Source organism: Cricetulus griseus, chromosome 4, assembly GCF_003668045.3.
Source record: "Cricetulus griseus strain 17A/GY chromosome 4, alternate assembly CriGri-PICRH-1.0, whole genome shotgun sequence".
NCBI classification, from domain to species: Eukaryota; Metazoa; Chordata; class Mammalia; order Rodentia; family Cricetidae; genus Cricetulus; species Cricetulus griseus.
In genome coordinates, this window is record NC_048597.1 from 47,182,672 (window position 1) to 47,204,718 (window position 22,047).

Sequence of the window (22,047 nt, forward strand, 5' to 3'; positions counted from 1 at the left end):
CAAGCTCATAAAACCTGGAAAACAAATCTATGGATCTGGATATCCATGTTGAAAGAAAACTATGACCACAATAAAAAGAAAAATACTAATCTCTGGTTTCAAATTATTGACCTGTAGTGGCTGTAAACTAGAGGTAAACAAACATAGTTACCAATACAACATGCAAAATGGCCATTGCATGATACTATGGGTTGCCTGTGCCCTACTTCACATCATACCATACTTCCTATCCCATACCATCATTAGTAACCCAGCAAGAGCATATGGATTTGAATGCGACATCCTGGTTTAACACTCTGGTTAAAAATATTATAAATCTTTAATCTTCAAATTAAGAGTCCAGGTATTCAGATCTCCAACTGTAACCCACAACTTTGGGCTTAAGACATCCGACTGTACCTTTTTAAAATCTTTTCTTCAAATATCATCCTCTACAAATCACAACACACTACATTAAGTCACTCCTATTTTAGCTTCAAATAAATAACACATTAGTGTTTAGAAAAAGATACTTTTAAATGCAAAATGGAGCTATTATAATTATCTTCCTTATTTTACTTTACAACAGTATATAATATATATATTATAATATATATATATATATATATATATATATATATATATATATATTTGTTGCACTGATTGTGGTGGGTTTGTGTCTGACCTCACATAATGCAAAGTAATATTTTAATATTTCTGCATATAAGATCATAATCATAAATCACCCCTGAAATTGCACCTATTATGAGAAAATGCATCTGGTTCTCACTTGCAAATCCTGTTTTCCTTTAAAATATATGGAACAATAATTTAGGCAATGTGTTTATTTGATGCACAGACATTTTAAATGCAAACTTGTTCATACTTCATACCCAATCTACCCATGAATGGGATTAGAATTTTGAAAAAAATTACTGACTTCCTAAACTTTCCCTCTGCTTCTCAAATGCCTGAATTAGACTAAAAATGCACCAGCGTAAAGACAGAAATTATGGAGGCGTCACCAGGGACAACTGAATGAGAGGAGGGGAGAGCACATATATCCTTATAAGGCAACCAAACATTCATGAAAGACACTGACAAAAATAACTGTGCTCAAAAATTATATGGAATAACAATAACCCCTGATAAATGATTCAGAAACATAAAATGTGTCCATTTCTAGATAAATCTGAATCGAAACTGGTATTGTTCTCACCAACAAAATGTGGTCAGTGGAACTGACTCACTCTCTGGCTCAAACAAGAAAAGGTGAGAGAAATCACCATATAAAGTATTTAACTGACAACCAGCAGTTCAGTTCAGTCAGGTTTCCTTCTCCTCAAACCAGCAGATGTGGAGTAAACAGAACTATTCAAAATCACAAAGTTCATTGTGAACAGTCAGCATTAAGTCATACCCACCCTCCCTCTCTGTCCTCTGTGACTAGCTTTCTTCTCCATTTCTGCCTGCTTCTCCCTCTGTCTGTCTCTGTCCCTCTCCCTCTCTCTGGTGAGGGTAATGAAGCTCAAAAATAACATCTTGTATCCTGTTGAGGGAAACTTGGTCACAACTATCCTTCCAGATGACAAACTCATTCTTAAATGTCTGTTTCTCCATCCAAAGAAAACAGAGCAATTGAGAAAATAGACACAGCCTCACTTACACTACCAACACCACCACTTTTAATTCCTGTGCTGCATTCATCAAAAGGAGGGCTGAAGTTTATTTACATTATTCCTAACCTCAAATAGGACCACAAATAAGCCTAATAACAGGACCATTCTGTGGCACTCAGGCAAACGGCTGGGCAAAACAGATGGATCTTGCTTTGCGCCAGAACTCAAAAAAATACAGTCGCCAACTCACTGTTGGCGACTACGTATCTTGGCCCAAAGATGGACCTGGAAGTGGGACCAGTTGTCTTCGATATGAATCCTGCCCCTCTTCATTGCCACATGAACAAACCACTAGCTCTGTCACTGAGCAGCCTACTGTTCAATATTAGGTCGAAATTGCTGGAAGGCAGGTCATTAGGGAAAGTGAAATAACTCTGAGAGCAAAGTGAGACTGAGGGCCAGAAAATCGGGACAGAGCCTTCTCATGCCCCCTCCTTTACTGCTTCCAACTTTCATGTTTACAACTGCACACTGATCCACCTTTATAACAGATCTATGAAGCATGTGTCGTCACTAAGAATACATTTCTCTTGACATATAAGTTCCTAAAATCTTTTTAAAAATTAAACTTAGGCTGTAGTAAAATTGACATTAGTGGTAGATTTTGTAGTAAAAATGAAAGTATGAGAATTTATAGATTATAGTCAATACCCAATGATACAATGACATCAGTGCAAATTACAAAGCCTGGAGAAGGATTCTGTTTGTGCACAGCTCTGTACTTTGCCCTAGATTCTGTATGGATACCGGAGAAGCAACACATGTGCTATTTTACAGTGACCTGTGCTACAAGTCACAAGGCCACAAATAAAGCCCTCAGTTAAACAACAAAAATGACAGTGGTGAAATGCCACAGATCCCAGAAGCATTGAATAGGAACAAAGGTGGCTTCTAACCACATTCTATCTCACTTTAAAATCCTCACTCAGATAGGTATGAGGGAAGAGCAAGTCACTGGGCCTCAGAGCTTCAAGGAAAGAAGCAGCAGCACTGCATTTCAGGAGGACTGTTACCTCAATCACCTCTCTTAGTGTTCTCCCAAGTATTCAGCCCTGGTTTCATCAGCTCGGTTATTTATTCACATTCAGTGTCTTTATATGGCTTATTCATTTTGTCATGCACATATTTGATTCTTAAAAGACACAAGATGTATCTGGGCTGCAATAGTATCCCTCCATAGGGGATGGACTCCCAAAGTCCATTTGTGCACTAGGGATAAACACTGGCTCCACTGTTAGAAGGCCTAGGCCCTCCCCCAAATGATGTGACAGACTTTGATGATCCCCCATGGATGGCCTCACTATCATTGGAGAGTGAGTAGAGGGTGGGTTGGGGGGTCGGTGGGGGGCATGGGAGGGCAAGGTAATGGGAAGATTGACATGTAAAATAAGACTTTCCAAAATAAAAATATTAATAGAAAAAAAAGATAAGATGTTGACTTAAAAGTCAACAAAGATGTTACTAGTGAAGTTTGTTTTTCAATTGAATTTTCCTTTTGAAAAAGATTACTATGGAGAATTTCAAACATATGGAAGGGTAAAATGCACAGTGAATTCCATGAACTCTCAACATACTCATTTTCCAGCTATTCCCCCTTACCAGTTTTTCTTCCACCAGATCATTTAAAAAGCAATGCCAGAAAACATATCACTCACCCATAGAGAATTTAGTATGCATTACTAAAATATAAATAAAGTGACTCAATGTTAGTAAATGTTCTGTTAATGTCATATAATATATGTTACCAATTCTTCCACTAGTATCATTTATTTTTGTTCCAGGAATCCAATTCAGCATGTTAAACTGCATAACTGCAATGTGCCCTTAGTTTCTTTGGTCTGTGACAATTTTTTGTGTTCTCTATTACATTCACAGTTTTGAACAAGATAATATACTTCATTTTCTATTACTAAACTTGAATCTGTCTAATATTTTCTCATAAAAGACTGAAATTATGAGTTTCAGAGATACATACAAAAGCATGTATTATTATAATATTGGGCAGCAAATGATGTCAACATGACCCATCACTGGAGATGTTAACCTTGGTTATTCATTAAGTAGTATTACCTATCTTACAGTTTTAATAAGCATACTTTTATTTGAGCATTATATGGTAGCATAACTTATAGAACATAAGTCTGAGTCCCATGTCCTGTTGCTGTGAAGGAAAAAAAAAACTTAGGACAGATAGGGTTTATTTGGCTTGGTTATTGTCCACTATCACAGGGAAGTCAAAAGGAGCAAGAACTTGAAATAGCTAGTCACAGCACATCCCCAGACAAGAACAAGGAATCCACACATGCACTACAGCACTAAGCTTCCTTGCTCTGGGGCCCAGCCCAGAAAATGGTGCAGGCCAAATTCACAGTAAATCTTCCAAACTCCATGAACCCAATTCTGAAACCCCTCATGGGAATGCCCACAGGTCATCCTAATCTAAGTAATTCCTCATTTAGACTAACTTCCAGGTGACCCTACATTGTGTCAAGGAGACAATAAAAACTGCCTATAACAATGTATTTCTCTTTACTATCATTTAGATTGCCATGATTTAGAGTAAATTTAGAGTAACACAACCATAAACAGCTCCTGCTTGAAAGAATTTTTGTCAAAATACAATTGCCTTCATATATTTTTCTGATGAATGGAATTTGTATAGTGCATCAAAATTTTAAAGTCCATTTATCAGCTGATGCACATTAAGGCAGCTTTCAACTTTTGGTTATTATGAATAATACTACCATACACATTCACAGTATGAAAGTATCTGTGTGGATATACATTTTCATTTCACTTTAGGAAGCACTCAAAAGTGGAATTGCTAGGTCCTAAGACTTGGTTTATTTTAATTGTTAAGAAATTTCCAACATTTTTAAATGGAATAATCAATTTTGCATTCATACCAGATGTGTGGGATGGTTCCATTTCTCCATATCTTCATAAAAACTTATTTCTGCCTTTTTTAAAAGACAGAATTAATAACTACTACAGAAGTATGAAGCGGTACGTTATGATTTAAGTTAATCATGTTGAGCATCTTTCCTGTGTTTACTGTAATTCCTATTCTTCAGTGAAATATTTACTCAAAATATTCTTTTTAATTGGATTTTTTATCATACTATAGAATATTTCTTTTTTCCTTTCTTTCTTTCTTACTTTCTTTTTGGTTTTTCGGGACAGCGTTTCTCTGTGTAGCTTCGAGCCTCTCCTGGCACTCACTTTGGAGACCAGGCTGGCCTCGAACTCACAGAGATCCACCTGTCTCTGCCTCCCGAGTGCGTGTGCCACCAATGCCAGGCTTAGAATATTTCTATATGAAGACAATTAATGATTTATAAGTAACAACAATAATGACACAATTTTTAATTTGTTCAAAATCTTGTAGCTTTTATTTTGTCTGTGGCTTATCATTTCACTTCTATCAGGAAGTTCAAAGGTTCTTAATTTTGTTGAAGTTCAAGTTACTGATCCATTCTTTTGTGTAGGTACATGTTATTGAAAACTTCATACATGCATGTAATGCGTTTTTATCAAATCCAATCTCCATTCCCTCCTTCCTAATTTCTCATCTAGTCCCTCCAACTTCATGTGCTCACCTTCTTTGTTTGAAAACCCACTCACTCTAATGAATGCTGCTTGTATATGCAAGAGTGTAGGACCATATACTGGAGCATGGATAGTCTTTTAGGGGCAGCTTATTAGAAGAAAACTTACTCAACCTCATTCAGCAGCCATTAACTGCCAATAGACTCCCAGATAGGGATGGGAATTCTGGACTGAGATTTTGTCTGGCTACAGGCTGTGCATGCAGTCATAACCTCTGTGAGTTTGTGCTTGGCAACTGTCCAACCATATTCAACAAATGAGGTTTAATTGCATATGTCCACTACTTCCAGTTCACGCAATCTTTCTGCCCTCTATTCCTTGAAAAATCCCTCATTCTTGGGAGGAAAAGGTGTGATACTGATTGTGATACTTTGAACAGCTATTGTTCTCTGTATTAATCACCATCTACTGCAAAAAGAAACTTTTTAAGTCAGGGTTAGGGGATGCACTAATCTATGGGTACAAAGATAGGAACTTAGGGGACAGTTTAATACTATGCCCATTTAGAAAAAGAATAGTATTAGATCACCTCTAGGATCTATGACTGAGCCAGTCACAAGTTTTTGGCCTATTTAAGAATACCAAGAATGGATTTGATTTTGCAGAGTGAGTACTAAATCCAGTAAGATAGTGATTGACTACTTCCATAGCATTTGTGCTACTAATGTACAGGAGGCATATCTTGCCTGTCCAATCATTACTGGGATTTATGCATTTTAAAATCAAAGACTTTCTTTTGTTGTTTTTGCCTAGCACGGAGTCAGGAAGATTTTCTTCTACAACATCTTCTTGAAGTTTTATAATTCTAGCTTCTGAATTTAGGTACATGATGCATTTTGAGCTAATTTTTATGGATGATGTGAAATATTTAAAATATACAAGACTATACGACTATAGTCTTTGCACCATACCTAGCAGAGTCAAATTGCCTTGGTACCTTTGAAAAAAGCCAACCGACCAAAACTAAGGTTTAATTTTCTGGACTCTCAATTTCATCCCCTTGTTCTAACTCTGGTGTCAGTCTCCTCGATACTATACTTTGAATAGTAAACTATAAGATAAGATAGTGTGTGTAATCTAATTTTGTTTCCTTTTAATAAGCAATTTAACTATTGCATCATTTTTCAACTGTTAGAATTAGCTTGCCAGTTTCTGAAAAAAACATTATTTTTGACGTTATTGCAAATGAAATTTTTATAATTTCCTTGTTGTTGGTATGCAAAAAGAAAAATGATTTCTAGAGTGAACTTGCATCTAGTTAATTTTCCAAACTCCTAGTTAGTTCACAAGTTGTTTATATGTATTAATTAATTCTCTATGTGTGAGATTATATTATCTACAAATAAAAGTCTTTTATTAATTTTTATTTATTAAATACAATTTATTTTATTAAATACAATCTTATTTTACAAATAAAATTCTTCTTAAGTTTCAGTTTTCCACTGATTTCTGTCCCATAGAGTTTCTATTTCCTCTCCTTTTCCCTTTGCCTTCCCTGTCTCATCATTCTCAACATAAGTTTATTATATTGTTAAATGCAATAGGTAAGAGCTGATGACCTAACCTCTTTCCCAATCACAGCAGTGAGATTTCATCACTACATTTATATTATAGATGTTTCATAGATGCTTTCATAAGGTTCTGAAGTCACTTCTCTTCTGTTACTAGATTGTTGAGATTTCTGTCACAGAGACAGTTTTTTTTATTATTCTTTTATGTATCTATTAAGATGGTCAATTCTAACCTAGGCCCTCAGCATATGTTACAATTTTTTTAATATTCATGTCTGTAATATTTGTGATTGATCCACTCAACATTTATTTTACATCAAAGGAAACTATAAAGATGGGTCTCTATGGTTATGAACTAAACTTGAGTCCCATAGCCAATAGTATCAGCATCACTTGTAAATTTTTTTTAAATCAGTATATCATATCTCAGAATCACAGAAATAGAATCTTCATTTTTCATTTATTTATTCTTTTAAATATTTTACAATTTTGTAATTTGGTCTTCAGATGGAACTCCTAACAGTGAGAGTGGGTGCTGTCTCTGACTCTGTTGCCTGTTTTGGGGGCCCATTCTTCCTACTTAATTGCCTCATCCAGCCTTAATAGAAGAGGAGATACCTAGTCTCACTGCAACTTGATATACCATGGTTGGCTGATACCCATGGGAGTCCCAACCATATCTAAAAATAAATGGAGAAGGAGTGGTGGATGCAACAGAGGTACATGAGAAGAACTGGAAGGAGAGTGGGTAGGGGAAACTGACTGGGATGTAAAAAACCAAAAACAAACAAACAAAAGGAAAATGAGCAGGAATCCAGCTTTCAGGAAAAATGGTAATTTATATTCTATTAATATGATATTTTACATTAATTGGTTATTGGATTTTCAGTCAATATAGCACTTCAGGGAAGAATCTTACTTGATCAGGGTACACAAGTGTTTTTCCATATTGCTGTAGTTGAATAGTGTGAAGATTTGGGTGTTTATTTTCAGTATAATTATTGATTTTGTTTTGTTATGATATTTTCGTCTGTTGACTGCAGGGTATCATCCTCATCCTCATTTTAAAAAGTGTTCTCTTTTTCTCAACATATTCTGAAAAAAAATGTGTGAAAGGCTGCTATTTTTTTATTTAGATGTTTGGTAGGCCTCATCAAGTAAACCATCTGTATTTAGTGTCTGTCTGTCTCTTTTACATTTCCCACTGCCCCCCCCCACACATTTCTCTTGCCCCTTGGCCATATCAACTTTATTTATCTAATGGTTATAGGCCTATCCAAGTTATACATTTCTTCCTAGGTTAGCCTTGTTAACCTTAGCATTTCCAGGCTGGTTCATTTCAAATAAATTGTTCTTGGTTTTTTTTGGCCACCATCTTCACAAGGTGCTTCTGGCAGATTAAGTACCTTTATCCTTGGAAATCTTGGCTTCCTTTTGTGGTCCCATGAATGATTACATGGTCTAGAAATGACCTTGGCCAAACTTGAAGATGGTGCCAATGAAGTTGATGACACTCTCCACAAGAGCTCATCATTTGGTCTGAACCAGCAAGGATTTGTAGAGTGTGACCAGTCCCTTCTTGGTTTCCACCACACTGCCTTTGCCCTTTAGCATTACAAGGTAATTAATTGCTCATCTCAACATAATTGACAAAGTCACCTAGTGAGTTGGTACTCTTGTAAAACAAGTCATAATTGGCAGAAGCATTGCTTTTGATCATCTTGCCATCCTTGATGTGCTAGCCCTGACCAATCTTGCATATCTTGTTGATTATGGAGCTTTTTTGCCCAGCTCAAGTCACAGAGAAGACCACACAGGCAGGGTGCCACCCTCCAATACTACCAACTTTACATCCCTAGAAGGGTACAACAGGGTAGCTTCTTTGCTTGCCAGCAACTGGTGACCTCTTCATAGCCGTTACCTTTGGTCACCCTGATGACATCAATCATCTCATTCTGTCCAAACACCTGGTTCACAGGAACCTACTGCTTCATCCTCTCTGGACCCAGTCTAGCTTTTCAGAGACAGCACCTGTATCCACCTGGGTCTGCTTCAAGGAGGCCTCCTTCTGGCACAGAGGAAGCAGACACATCTGAGTGTGGGCCTTTGTTTGAATGACTTGGCATGACTTGGCGCTGGTGAAGTCCTCCACCAGTTGTCTTTCTCATGTTGTCCTGCATTTCTTGTAGTAATGGCCTTCTTATATTTGTGCCTGTTCTTGAGAAATGCCTTTTACACTCATCACTGATGAGTCCAGTAAAGACTGCCTTGAAAGTGCAGAGGTCTTTTGGGGTTTCCACATATCCCCAAATGGCTACAACCACCGTGGGTGGTATCTAAATGATGGTTACAGCCTCCATGACTTATTTTTCACCACCTTAGATCCAGGACTGTCAATTTCCTAGATACTGTGGGCGATGCCAGCCTTGTAGCCTAGAAAGGCTGGGAGGTGTAAAAGTTTGAAAGGGCCATCCTTGGAAATGTCCTTACTTTTACACCATGCAGACTACTGTGCTTCTGGGGCAAGAAGACTCATTCCTTGGAACAGAGAATTACTTGGGAGATACTATGCCATCAGATACTGCCAACAGAGAACTTTTTTCCTTCTATTTTATTCTTTTCTTATTGTTATTAAATTATTCCTTTTGATCTGGTATTATTATTTATTTATGTTATATATTTACCTATATATGTTATTTATCTTTCTGTCACTATAATGAAGCATCTGAGATAATTAACTTATGAAACAATAAGAATTATTTTCTATCACATTTTGGGAATTCCATTAAATGATCTAGTGGGCCCACTGATTGGAGACCCTAGAGTGGGAAGCATATTACAGCCACAGACAATGTTAAAGCAGATCATTCAACTCATAGGCCAGGAAACATATTGCAACTGAGAACCAGGATTGTCCCACAAGCCCTTACAAGACAAAAAAACTCACAGACATAAAGACCTCCTACTAGGCTCTAGAGGTCAAATCACCAAAAGATCCTCCCTGGGGAACTATTTCTTTAACAAGTGACTCATATTCAAACAATGGGTACACTTTAATCACAGTCTGTTCTCAATTCCTTTTAGCTTAAATTTTTCTTTACTATGTACATCTAAGTTTATTATCAATAATTTGTCTTTATCTGAGAAATATTCTATCTTGATATTTAAAGATAGTTTTGCTAGATATAAAATTCTTAATTGTATTTTCTTTTGTTTCAGAACTTCTTTGAGTTCTGGCTTTGTATCTAGTAAGAATTCAGGTATTAATGAGTGGCTTTACAATACATATTCAATCTTCTTTTCTTTTTGTAACATTTCTCTGTGTAAGATTGTTTTCCCCTCTTTTACTTTAAAATTTTTTACAAACTTGTTCAAAACTATTGTTCTTCTCCTATGTGGCATATACAAGCTTTTCAAATACATAAATTAGTGTTATTCACCATATTATGGAGGTTGGGGAACATATTTTTCTCCCTCCTCTCTCTCTTTCCCTCCCTCCCCCCTCCCTCCCTTTTTCCTTCCCTCCCTCCTTCCCTTCCTATAATTTGCCTCCCTTCCTATAGTTTGGATGATATATTTTGTGACTTTTATAGTAAACATGAACAATTTTGGCATTCTTCAATAACTGGACATTGCCTAATTCTTGTCCTTGCAATTCAGTAACTTAGGTCCAGTTGCAGGTGTGTGTGTGTGTGTGTGTGTGTGTGTGTGTGTGTGTGTGTGTGTATGTATGTATGTATGTATGTATGTATGTATGTATGTATGCATGCATGTGTAAGTTATACTGGCATAAATAAAAATTCCAAGATGGTGACACATATATGAGAAATCATCCATAGACTGAACATCTGTAAAATTTAAAAATTTGTGGGAAGAGGCATTCTAAATGCCTTTCAATTCTGACAAAGGCAGGGTGGGTTTGAAGATTGGAATGTGAGTAGAATATATAATGGTGAAGTTGCCAAACCGCTTATGAAAGTTCAAGAGTTGCTTTTTAAAAATTTAGCAGAGAGTACTTTCCCATACTAAAGACACTAGATGTAGAGCTGAAGGTTCCATGTAGGCATCAGATAGACCTCTCTCTGTTCAATTTGTTGTGTGGGTGTAGTCTTCACCAAAGGGACCTTGCTTTCAGTTTGTGGAAAGCAGCTTACTATCTTGACAATAGCCTGGGTTGTTTGGTGATTTCCATTGAACCCCTTTGGCCAACAGCTCAACTGGATGTAACCCAATCCCAGTACCGGAAGCTTCATTTACTGACAAGAAATGGTCATTTGGGACTCATTTCCCCCATTATTTAAAGACTTCATCATGGTATCACTCATATATTTCAGGAGGTTTTCATAGCACTAAGTTTTCATACCACCACTCAAATGCCCATCATTTCTAGCCCTCCCCCTGTATTCCCTCCCCCAACTCCACCCATTTCTCCTTTGTATTCCCATATGATCTTCTTGTGACAGTCCCCCTCACCCCCAGTCCACCCCTAAAATCTACTCTATTTCTCCCCACTCAAGGAGATCAATGTGCCCTACACCCCAGTTCTTTCTGTTATGCCCAACCTCTCTAGGTTTACAGAGTGTAGCTTGGTTATCATTTACATAATGGCTATTATCCACAACAAGTAAATATCCTATTTATCTTATGGTTCTGGGTTCTTCACTCAGGATTATTATTTTTTGTAGTCCATCCATTTGCCTATAAATCCCATGATGTCATTTTTATTTTTTATTTTTTTCAACTTTTTAAATTTGAATTAGAAACAGGGTTGTTTTACATGATGATGTCATTTTTTAAACAGCTGAGTAGTATTCCATTATGTAAAAGTACCACATTTTCTTTATTTATTTTTCTGTTGAGAGACATCTAGGTTGTTTCCAATTTCTGGCTGTTATGAATAGAGCTGCAATGAACATGGTTGAACAAGTGTCCTTGTGGTAGGATGAAGGTTCGTTTGGGTATATACCCAAGACCAAGAATTTTATATCTGGATCTTGAGACACATCAATTCCCAATTCTGAAAACCACCATATTGATTTCCATAGTGGCCATACAAGTTTGTACTTAACACCAGCAATGGAAGGTTGTTACCCTTATTCTACATTCCTACCAGCATGAGCTGTTACTTGTGTTGTTGATCCTAGTCATTCAGACAGGTATAAAATGGAATCTCAAAGCAGTTTTGATTTGTATTTCCCTGATATCTAAGGATGTTGAACATTTTTTTAAGTGCCTCTGAGCCTTTTGAGTTTCCACTACTGAGAATTCTGTTTAGATCTGGTACCACACTTTAAATTGGATTATTTGGGTTTTAATACCAAGTCTGTGGTGATTTCTTCTTCTTCCTCTTCCTCTTCCTCTTCTTCTTCCTCCCCTCCTCCCTCTCTCTTCTTTCTTCTTCTCCTCCTTCCCCTCTTCTTCCTTCTCACCTACCTTCCCCCTCCTCCTCCTTCTTCTTTTTCCCCCCTTCTCTTCCTCCTCCCCTTCTTCTTCCTCTTCCTTCTTGGCTTTTTGAGACAGAGCTTCTTTGTGTAACAGCCGTAGCTGTCCTGGAAATCACTTTGTAGACCAGACTGGCCTCTAACCCACAGAGATCCACTTGCCTCTGCCTCCTAAATACTGGGATGAAAGGTAAGTACCACCACACCTGGCTCTTGAGTTCTTTACATATTTTGGCCCTCTATGGGATGTGGAGTTGGTAAAAATCTGTTCCAATTCTGTAGTCTGCTGCTTTGCCTAAATGACAGTGTTCTTTGCCTTATAGAAGCTTTTCAGTTTCATGAGATCCAATTCATTAATTGTTGACCTTAATGCCTTCATTATTGGTGTTTGGAAAACATGCAATCTAGACTTAATATCATACAAATCCATAGCTCTGGGATCTCTAAGTTGGTCTAAATACTTACTTGGATTAAGGTCTGTATGTATGAACATACTATTGTGTCTCTTGATTTCCTGTGTTCACTCAAGGCATTTTTTTCAAGAATATTATAAGAGGATAACCTACTTAGGAATTAAAAACTGATAAATTATGAAGTTCATATATAGAAAGGTAGAAATAATATTTACTGTAAAGGTGACTCTTTAATTAATTGAAGATCCACAAAAAATTCCCTTGAGAATACACTTACATAGGGCATTTATGATTATGAATAGATTTACAAAATCACTGCTATCACATAAGATGAAATAAACATGTAGCATGTGTTTCTAGAAAATTTCAAAACTTGCCCTTCAGAGACACCAAACTCTGTAAAGATACAAAATGTATGAAATTTTAGCTCTGAAATCTGATTTTTCTTTCTGGGACAAAACTAATGCTTCATACTTACAAAATGTCAGATAAATCCTTACCAAGCCTTGCCTCATACCACAGCTATAGTTATTCACTTTTCTTTTTAAAGATCCTGTACCCATAAGGATTGCTGTTTCCATTTGAAAAATAAGAAATATAATTCATAATAAGATTCTGAAATACCACATACACTGCTCAAAGTTTGAGTAATCTAGAACATGGAGTATGATGGAAATTTATTACCTTGTGTGATACAATTATCACTTAGTAGCATCCAAACTATTATAATGAAAGTTAAAAGTCTCTAACTTAACTGTAGATTATGGAGGGTAGGGGACAAATAATTAAACAGATTTTGGGTCCTCTAAATTGGAACTTCTGTGGCTAGTCTCTCAGATAAAATAGGTGAATATTTCTTCTGCTATGTATTCTGTTAGGCATTGCAATTTCTATTGGAGGATTCAATTTAACCCCCAAATTATAGTTGTTTCTAATATTAACAAAGAATAGCTATACTTTGGATTCATTCTCATCTAATAACAGCCAAAGTTATAACTTCAGAATATATGGAAAACTCCCTAAAATAATTGCAGCCCTTCTGATTTTTTTTACCTACAGATACTCTAAGAAAATCCAGAGTGGAATATCTGTCTGATCTGAATCTTTTAGCACTGAAAATACTAAATTATACATAATCAGATATCATCAGCTTATATTGAAAATAAAGAAATATACAAAATATATCTTGTTACTCATGGAAGTAATTTACCACAATATTGCATAGTTATACTTTGATACACTGAAGAACGTCCTGTAAATATCTCTCTTTCAGCCTATGTATTTATAATGTATAGCTTCAACATATATGGTCTGACTCCAGTGCTTCCAAATGTACATAATGTTATAAACAAAATTATTTTCTATTTGAATATATGTGGTGTATGTGTGTGTGCACATATGTGTCTAGGTGTGCTTGCCTGTGTATATGTGTAGAAAGCTACAGACTGACATTTGGGGTCTGCCACATTTGATCTTCACCTCACTGTTTTTGAGACAGAAGTCTTTGATTGAACTTATATTTTGTCACCCAAACAATACAAGCTCTTACCATTCCTTTTGCTTACACACCAGAACTGAATGACAGGACTTTATTGCAAAGATACTCCTTTGTTACAAGATACAGAGAAATCAAGCTGTAACTGATCTGGAAGCTTCCTCCCTTCTGGATAACTTTCACAGTTACAAAAGGTACAATGTAAGCTGCTACAGGAGGAAAGTCATCAAGATCCTAGCCAACCATGAATCCTGAAAATGCTATGAATACACTTTGCCCAGCAAAATATGTCCACTGGCACAATACTGACTATTATGGTGATAACCAATCACTCTATGATTGAATCTGAGGCCTATCTACAGGAAGGCATTCATGCTGGGTACTGTATACCCACTGAAAACCCCATAACAGATATCTTGGACCCAGATGGGAACTTAGCTAAAGAGTCATGGTGTTTCAATGCTTTCTAAATATTCATGTTTATATGCATGGACAAATGCTACACTAAGACTCACCAGAGTCACAATGAACTGTGAGGAATGCAAGACTCATGTGCTGAACAGGTGATGACTAAGTGCCAAGCACTGAACAGGACATTTAAAAGGTCCAACTTATGCATTGCAAAACAGAGAGTGGGGAAAGACTGTAAGAGCAGGAAGATAAGGAAAATGACAGGAAATGCTATTCTGAAAATTGCAACAATCATGATACAAAAGCAGTTTTAATTGCCTTTCTTAAGTCCAGTCTGGTCATCAATCCATCATAGATAGAGAGATTCACTGGACCACACCTGACCCTGGTGAAGGATTGGCTAAAGATGGAGAAAGGAAGTTATTGACTTCATTGGTGTACTCCAGGTAAGCTCAGAAGGTTCTGATGGATAGTTCAAAACCCATGACCACACGGACAGCCCTTGTTAAACTCAGTGGTTCATAAGATAAAATCAAAAGACTTCATGAATGTGAGAAAGGGACTGGCAAGGGGACAGTTTGATAGTGTTGAAAGAGAGAAGGCAGGGGGGTAAGGGTAACTAGAAAGCATAATATGAATGCATACAATTGTCAAAGAAGAAAATAATTATAAATAATAATCACAAGGAAAAGGATAAAAATACGGAATGCATAAGAAATAATTACAAGCCTCAATACATCGATAATCTGCTTGCACAACAATAATCACCACTATTGTAATTTAAGATACCATCTCAATGGGATACTTTTTGTTTGTGTATGTGTTTGAATATGTGTTCACATGGGCCTAGGGGTCAATATCAGGTGTCATCCTGAATCCCCCATTTTATTCATTTTTAAATTATTTAATGTTTTTTTTTTTTAATTTTACATACCAACTATAGTTCTCCCTCCCCCCTCCACCCGCCTGCATTCCCTCCCAAAACCTCCATCCACTCTCCAGTAAGGGTAAGGCCTACCATAAGGAGTCAACAAAGTCTGGCATATCAAATTGAGGCAGGACCACGCTCCTCCCCCTTTTCTGAAGGCTAAGCAAGGTATCCCTGCATAGAGAATAGAATCCAAACAGTCAGTTCATGAAGTAGGGATACATTCTGGTTCCTCTGCCAGTGTTCCCACAGACTGCCCAAGCCACCAAACTGTCATCCACATTTGGAGGGCCTAGTTTGGTTTTATGTAGGTTCTCCAGCTATTTTTTATGTAGGTTCTCCATTTTATTTTTTGAAGCAAGGTTTCCCACTATACTTCAAGCTTGCTGATTGGACTATCCAGAAAGATACAGGGATCCACCTGATTTTGACTCTGAAGCAGACATTGCCCTATCCATCTTTTTATATGGGTGATCTTCAGAATTATATGTAAGCACATTACCTACTACAACACCTTTCAGCTACCAGTGAGACAAATCATAGTACCATTTTGCCAAGTTTGACTTATTACACATCACTGAATTGCCTTTTCATCTCACTATTTGTATGTGCTCAAACAAATGAACAATTTCTAGAATAATTATTTCTTGAGTAAAGTTAATATAATAATTAATCAAGTAGCATTATATTACATAGACTTAATATCAACTTTTAATAACTTATTATAACTTGTTATTGCACAGTTTTTGTTTGATCTAATTTTTTCCTGTGGGGAATTCTAATTTTGTATATAGAGAAATGTACCATGGTTATGCAGATATTACAGATTTTCTCTGAAATAATATGGAAGTTAGCAATTGCTTCTCAATAGAAACAAGATGGCATATTTGAAACTAAAATGTTAGAGGGAAAAAATTACATTACAGTAAAAACAAATTGTTTTAGGAAGCATCCTTATTTATATATTTTCATTCTTCCTATATTTACTATAGTACCACAATAGTAATATGCACAATTAAATGTGAGATATGCTTATAAAGTTAAAGTGCTATAAAAGTCCCAATGCATATTACTCAGGAGTCTAGTACAATTCTTTTTGAGGAGTTATCTTCTTTCTATGAACTCTGTTATGTAGAATTACATCATATCCCATGGCTCAGATTATCTACAATTCATAAAATACTTCAAAAATCTGTTATGAAGTAGGTTCTGTTAAATATTCATAAAACGCCTTCTTCACTTTGGTTTAGTACAGAAACACACCAATATATCAATCTGTGTTCCATCAAGACAGTTGCTTCAGTATAGTAAGTTGGGTAAATAGAGAAAGTGTGCTGTGCATAATTTATTTACATTTTAACAAGACCTCAAACAAATGATACCACATAGGAGGCTCCAGTGAGGTTAGGGAATTGGTGGCTGAGAAAGGCCTTGAAGTTTGGAGGCTATATTGTTTAATCAATAGTATTACTTATGTATTAACACAGAATAACAGTTCCACAGGGACAAGTATTGTGGCTTGTGACAAATATCATTTGATGCCAGCACTTTAAATTAAGAAGGGATAAAATTTTATAAAATATAGCAATATTTTGAGAATATATAATGCATGTTAAAGTTTCAAATGCTACCTCTATAGAATAAAAAAGATTCATTTAAGTCTGAAGGATGAAGATATTCTCCTTTAATACAGCCACATTTCCTGCTAGCATCCCTTTGAGTAGACACATTAACTTTGTGTCAGCACAGTGACTCCTCACTTGTCAGTCAGTTCTTTGGTGAATGGTTTTACAACACTGGGGAAGCTCTTTAATGAAAGAAGAGATTCAGAAAGCAAAGATTTTAGTCTACATTAATCTTACTGCTACGCAGCATCACCTGTTGTTTTGAAAACAACAACCTTTGGTTTAATTAGGCACACAAGAAAGTGTTCAACAAAAAGTAAGACTACAGAATTGTGAAAGATTAAGAGACATTATATAAATTAAAAATACACATTCCAGTTTAACTCAAAGGTACTGTCATTTGTAAGGAATTATCACTACTAATACTGTGTAGGTTAATCCCACACACTTGTCTAGCCAGTGTAGTTCTAAAGCAAAAAATAAAAAATAAAATATTGGAAACACATTGTAAAATTATAAGCAATAGTTGTAAAAAAGATTATTTGGGAAGAGTGGTTATTTCAAAGAAAGGTAAATAAGCAACATGTAATTTGCATGATTTCATAATTTTCTAAAATATAAAAAGGATGAGACATATTAGTTCATGCAAAGTATACATATTTCATTGCTATCCATTTTATATTTTTCCTTACTCACATCTACCAAGAAGAAAGGAAAACCTTTGAAAGTATGTTAGCTAAATTTCCTGTATTATAATTCATAATAACTAGCATCCTGTTGTATAAAAAATTGACACTGCAAATATTTGTAGTTTTGTTTAAATTATAAAGGATCTAGTAGAAAGAGTACAACTTAGAAATATAAAATATTTATAAACTCTCTAAATGAGCAAAATAAAAAAATTAAAAATATAATAATAAAAATATGATAAATTATATCACATGATGGGAAAAGTAAGATGCATTTTATAATGTAAATTGAAGCAAAATAAAATTACTAAGTACCAAACCTACATCAACTGTTTGAATACCTCCTGATATTTCACAGATTCAAAAGACTCTGGGGTTAATAAAAAACCCAATCACAGTTTTGTAAAAGTGATTTACTCAAAGAGCATATGTCATTTCAGTCATTTTACACGAGAAAGTGATTGACTATGAGAAACCCATCTTCCTAATTATATAGAATGTACACAGTCTATGTCATTGATCTTATAAACTTAGTGGGGTATTAACAAATTTTATAAATGTTCTTATTCAGAATTTTTCTGAATAAATTCCTAAATGTAAATCATTTTCTAATAATGTAAGAGTTATTTAATAATGAGAAATCAATTACTTTATGTCTTAACTTTCATTTTCTTAATTACCATATACCATTTTTAAGGGAAAGGCCAGTGTACTTAAATTCCAATGCCTAGTAAAAATTTTATGTTACAAAGTGAATGTTGAATAAATGTGTGATGAATTGATTTGAATTAAAAATATAATTCAGGAAAAATTCTATGTCTTTCAATTAGAGTTTCAGAATATTTAACAATATGTGGAATATAAACTTGAAAAGAATTCTAATACTCAAATAAAATAGAATTCTAATTTACTTTACCAATATAACAAAGTATACTTATCTTAATCTTAACTATGAAAGATGATAGAAGCATTTATATATATATATATATATATATATATATATATATATATAATATATAAATCAAGAAGTATGCTTCCTATTACAATGATCACTCAAATGATTGAGAAATTCTAATTTATAAAATGGGACATTAAACAGAATTAAAACAGAAAAGACTACACTATTACTGTTGGCTGATAATCTAATTGCCTTGAAAACTCAATATAACTTCAAAGGAAGTATTAACAGCTAAGTAGAAAAAACTAATTTCTTTTTAAATATTAAAAAGAAAAGTCAAGTATTTTGTACTAAAGTTTTGGAAAATAGAATTAAAACAATCCCAAGTCACAACAAGAATGTGATACATCTATACTGAGGAATTTGGTGATGCATATGAATAAAATGACAAGATTGACTTGTGAATGAAACATTTCATAACGGAAAATATTGTATAATTCTGAATGTTAATGCTAAATATTATAAAGACACTAATACTGATTTATAGGTTTAATACATTTTTTTACGGGAACATTTTATGAACTCAGTTAAGGGATGAATTGTGAATAATATGTAGGTGAAAATATCAAAACCATCTTTGAATAGAGAAAAACAGCTATAGGGATTGCGTGTGCTTGACTGTAATGCTAGCGCTTGGGAGACAGTGGAATCAGGGTTTCAATGCCATCATTACTCACATGGCAAGTTCAAGTGCAGACCATATGATACAAAACCCTCTCTCTCCCTCTCTCTCTCTCTCTCTCTCTCTCTCTCTCTCTCTCTCTCACACACACACACACACACACACACACACACACACACACACACAAATGCAGAGAGGTTTGAGGACAAGGAGGGGATGTGAGAAAAGAAAATTAGAAAAATGAAAGCTTTGACCTAATAAACATATAATCTGTGGAGGTTTAAGAGGGACAATACAGAAACAGTGAAAGGACCAAAGAAAGACTCTCAAGAAGATCTACTGTGGCTGTCATCTATATGTAATGTCATGAGTGTGAGTAAGAGAAATAATTATTCGGACAAAATTAAATAAGATGCAGAATTCATATCATGGTAAAATGGCTCTTTAAAGGAATGAAGAATAAACAAGAGCTATTAAAATAGCTAAAATATCAATATAAAAATGTAGACTAGTTACCCAATTTCAAGCTATTGAGCAATATAACAACAAAGTACAGTATAACAACAGAATTACCCATATAATCCTTTAGTTTTTCTCACATGAACAACAACAAAAACAATAATGTAGCATAAGAAAACCAGGACAAACATTTTTATACAATGTTAGACAAAATTAAAAACATTTAAAGAATCTTAAAAATTAGAAAAATGGCAGGAGTAAAGGACACAAGCAAATAATTAAAAGAAAGAAGGAAACAATGGAAAGTAAGTATATGAAAAGCATGCTAGTCCTGTGTTAATCAAATTGACAGGATTCAAAACAAAAGATACCTGTTTTTTGCATGCCAAATTGACAATAGCTATGATACTATTCAAAACAGGTGAGAAAATTAGCGAGCAAACTCCTTTCACATCCAACTGGGAGAATGTTATCCAAAGAACCTGGAGTGCATGCTCTCTGACCAAGAAATTCACCTGTAAAGGAAAATGGATCCTCAGAGTAGAAAAAATGGTCAAAATCACTTTAGTGCCAAACATGGAGGAGTTGACTTAAAAATTTTAGTACACACGGTGCAATAATTTGAAGGTATTTTATAACTATCATTTAATTACTGATAGTAAAAAAGCACAATACATGATCTAATTTTTATTCATAAACTCACCTGCAAACACATATACTTTAGAGTTGTGCATAAAGTTGGAAGGAGTTACAGAAAATCTTAGAATCATACTTTACTGATGGTGGCAACAATTCAAGGTTGCTTTGTAATGTGTTTGATTCCAAATATTTTTAATAAGCATATGTTACCTTTATAGCTTACATTTTAGAAAAATACTATGATATGAAAATTGGCTTATATGTGTTCAGAATCCACTCAAGGAAAAACAGCAAATATTAGGAAAAATTATTTGTCCTGTATTTCTCTAATTACTATAAGGCTCTTTCATCTGTGAATTTCCATCCATAGTTCCTGTGTGTGTGTGTGTGTGTGTGTGTGTGTGTGTGTGTGTGTGTGTGTGTGTGTGTGTGTGTAAGATGGTTTTAATGAACTTATTTTCTTAGTTTTTCTTTCTCTGAAGAATGTAGTACTCTGCCCAAATTGAACACTAAAGAAAATAAGATCACTCTTAAATAACACATTGGACCACAATAGAATATGTGGATTTTTTAGTACTCTGATGCCCCTTCCTTTATCTACTTATAAGTAAGATCATTGGCATTGGAAACAAGTTTGAGAATACACAATCCAAAACATTTACTTGGCCCATTTAGCCAATGCCAAGAGTTCTCTCCAACCAACTTGACCAGCATAGAGAATAGTATTTCTGTTTTGTATACTTCTTTTGCCTGTAACACCAATGTGTCCAGTATTCTCAAAGTAACAATGGGTAATATGTGAATTTTTTGTCAATGCTTAAAAATAGCTGCCAAAGTCAAGACACGCAATAACCTTCTAAGTTTTTTGGCTCCATATTGTGTTTGAAGGCACACCCCCTCCAAACGTCTGCACTCACCATCTGCTACTGATCCACAGAATAATACACTCAAGTCTGGTATTGCTTGGCATAGGCAAAGATAGTCAATGTCCAATTCCATCCAGACATGTGCACCATATCAGGAACCTTATGACACAATCCTCAACATCAAAGCAGCACTTTCAGGCCCCACTGCACATCAATCAAATACATATGACACTCAAGCTGATAGACAGAATCTAAGCCAATTCTAGATACCTACAGTGTCTAGATCTCTCCAGTGTGCCTGCAGCTCACCTTCCATTAAGATGATAGCTTTGGCTTAGGCTTTCATGCCAAAAGGAGTCCATGGAGTCACTCTGGCAAGAAGAAGGGTCTATATCAATGTCAACAACAACTTTCTTGCTGTCGACCCTACCATCTGTCCCCCTGTTCCCCACCTACTTTACTTTATGTGGACCTTGATGAATGGGATTTACATAGTCCAAGATTCTAGTTTAGCCAACCTTTGCAGATGGGGTCAACATGACTGCCCTCTGGGCCAAACGCCCAAAATGACATAACTGATGGGTTCCTGGAGAAAATCTTTTTGCAAGTTGATACTACAAAAAAATTAATCCCAACCAAGTTTTTGTATTTTGACTTTATGGAAAGTGTTCGGTGATAGTGAAGATTTTTTTTAATTCTTAGAAAATATGATAGATACAATAT

General features: G+C 35.3%; 1 protein-coding gene and 1 pseudogene across 4 annotated transcripts in view; both read right to left on the bottom strand.

Moving 5' to 3' along the window:
- Zbtb20 (zinc finger and BTB domain containing 20) overlaps positions 1–22,047 on the bottom strand; it is a 760,216-nt gene that overhangs the window by 460,508 nt on the left and 277,661 nt on the right. The window lies entirely within an intron of this gene.
- Positions 8,309–20,589, bottom strand: LOC113835376 (annotated as a pseudogene).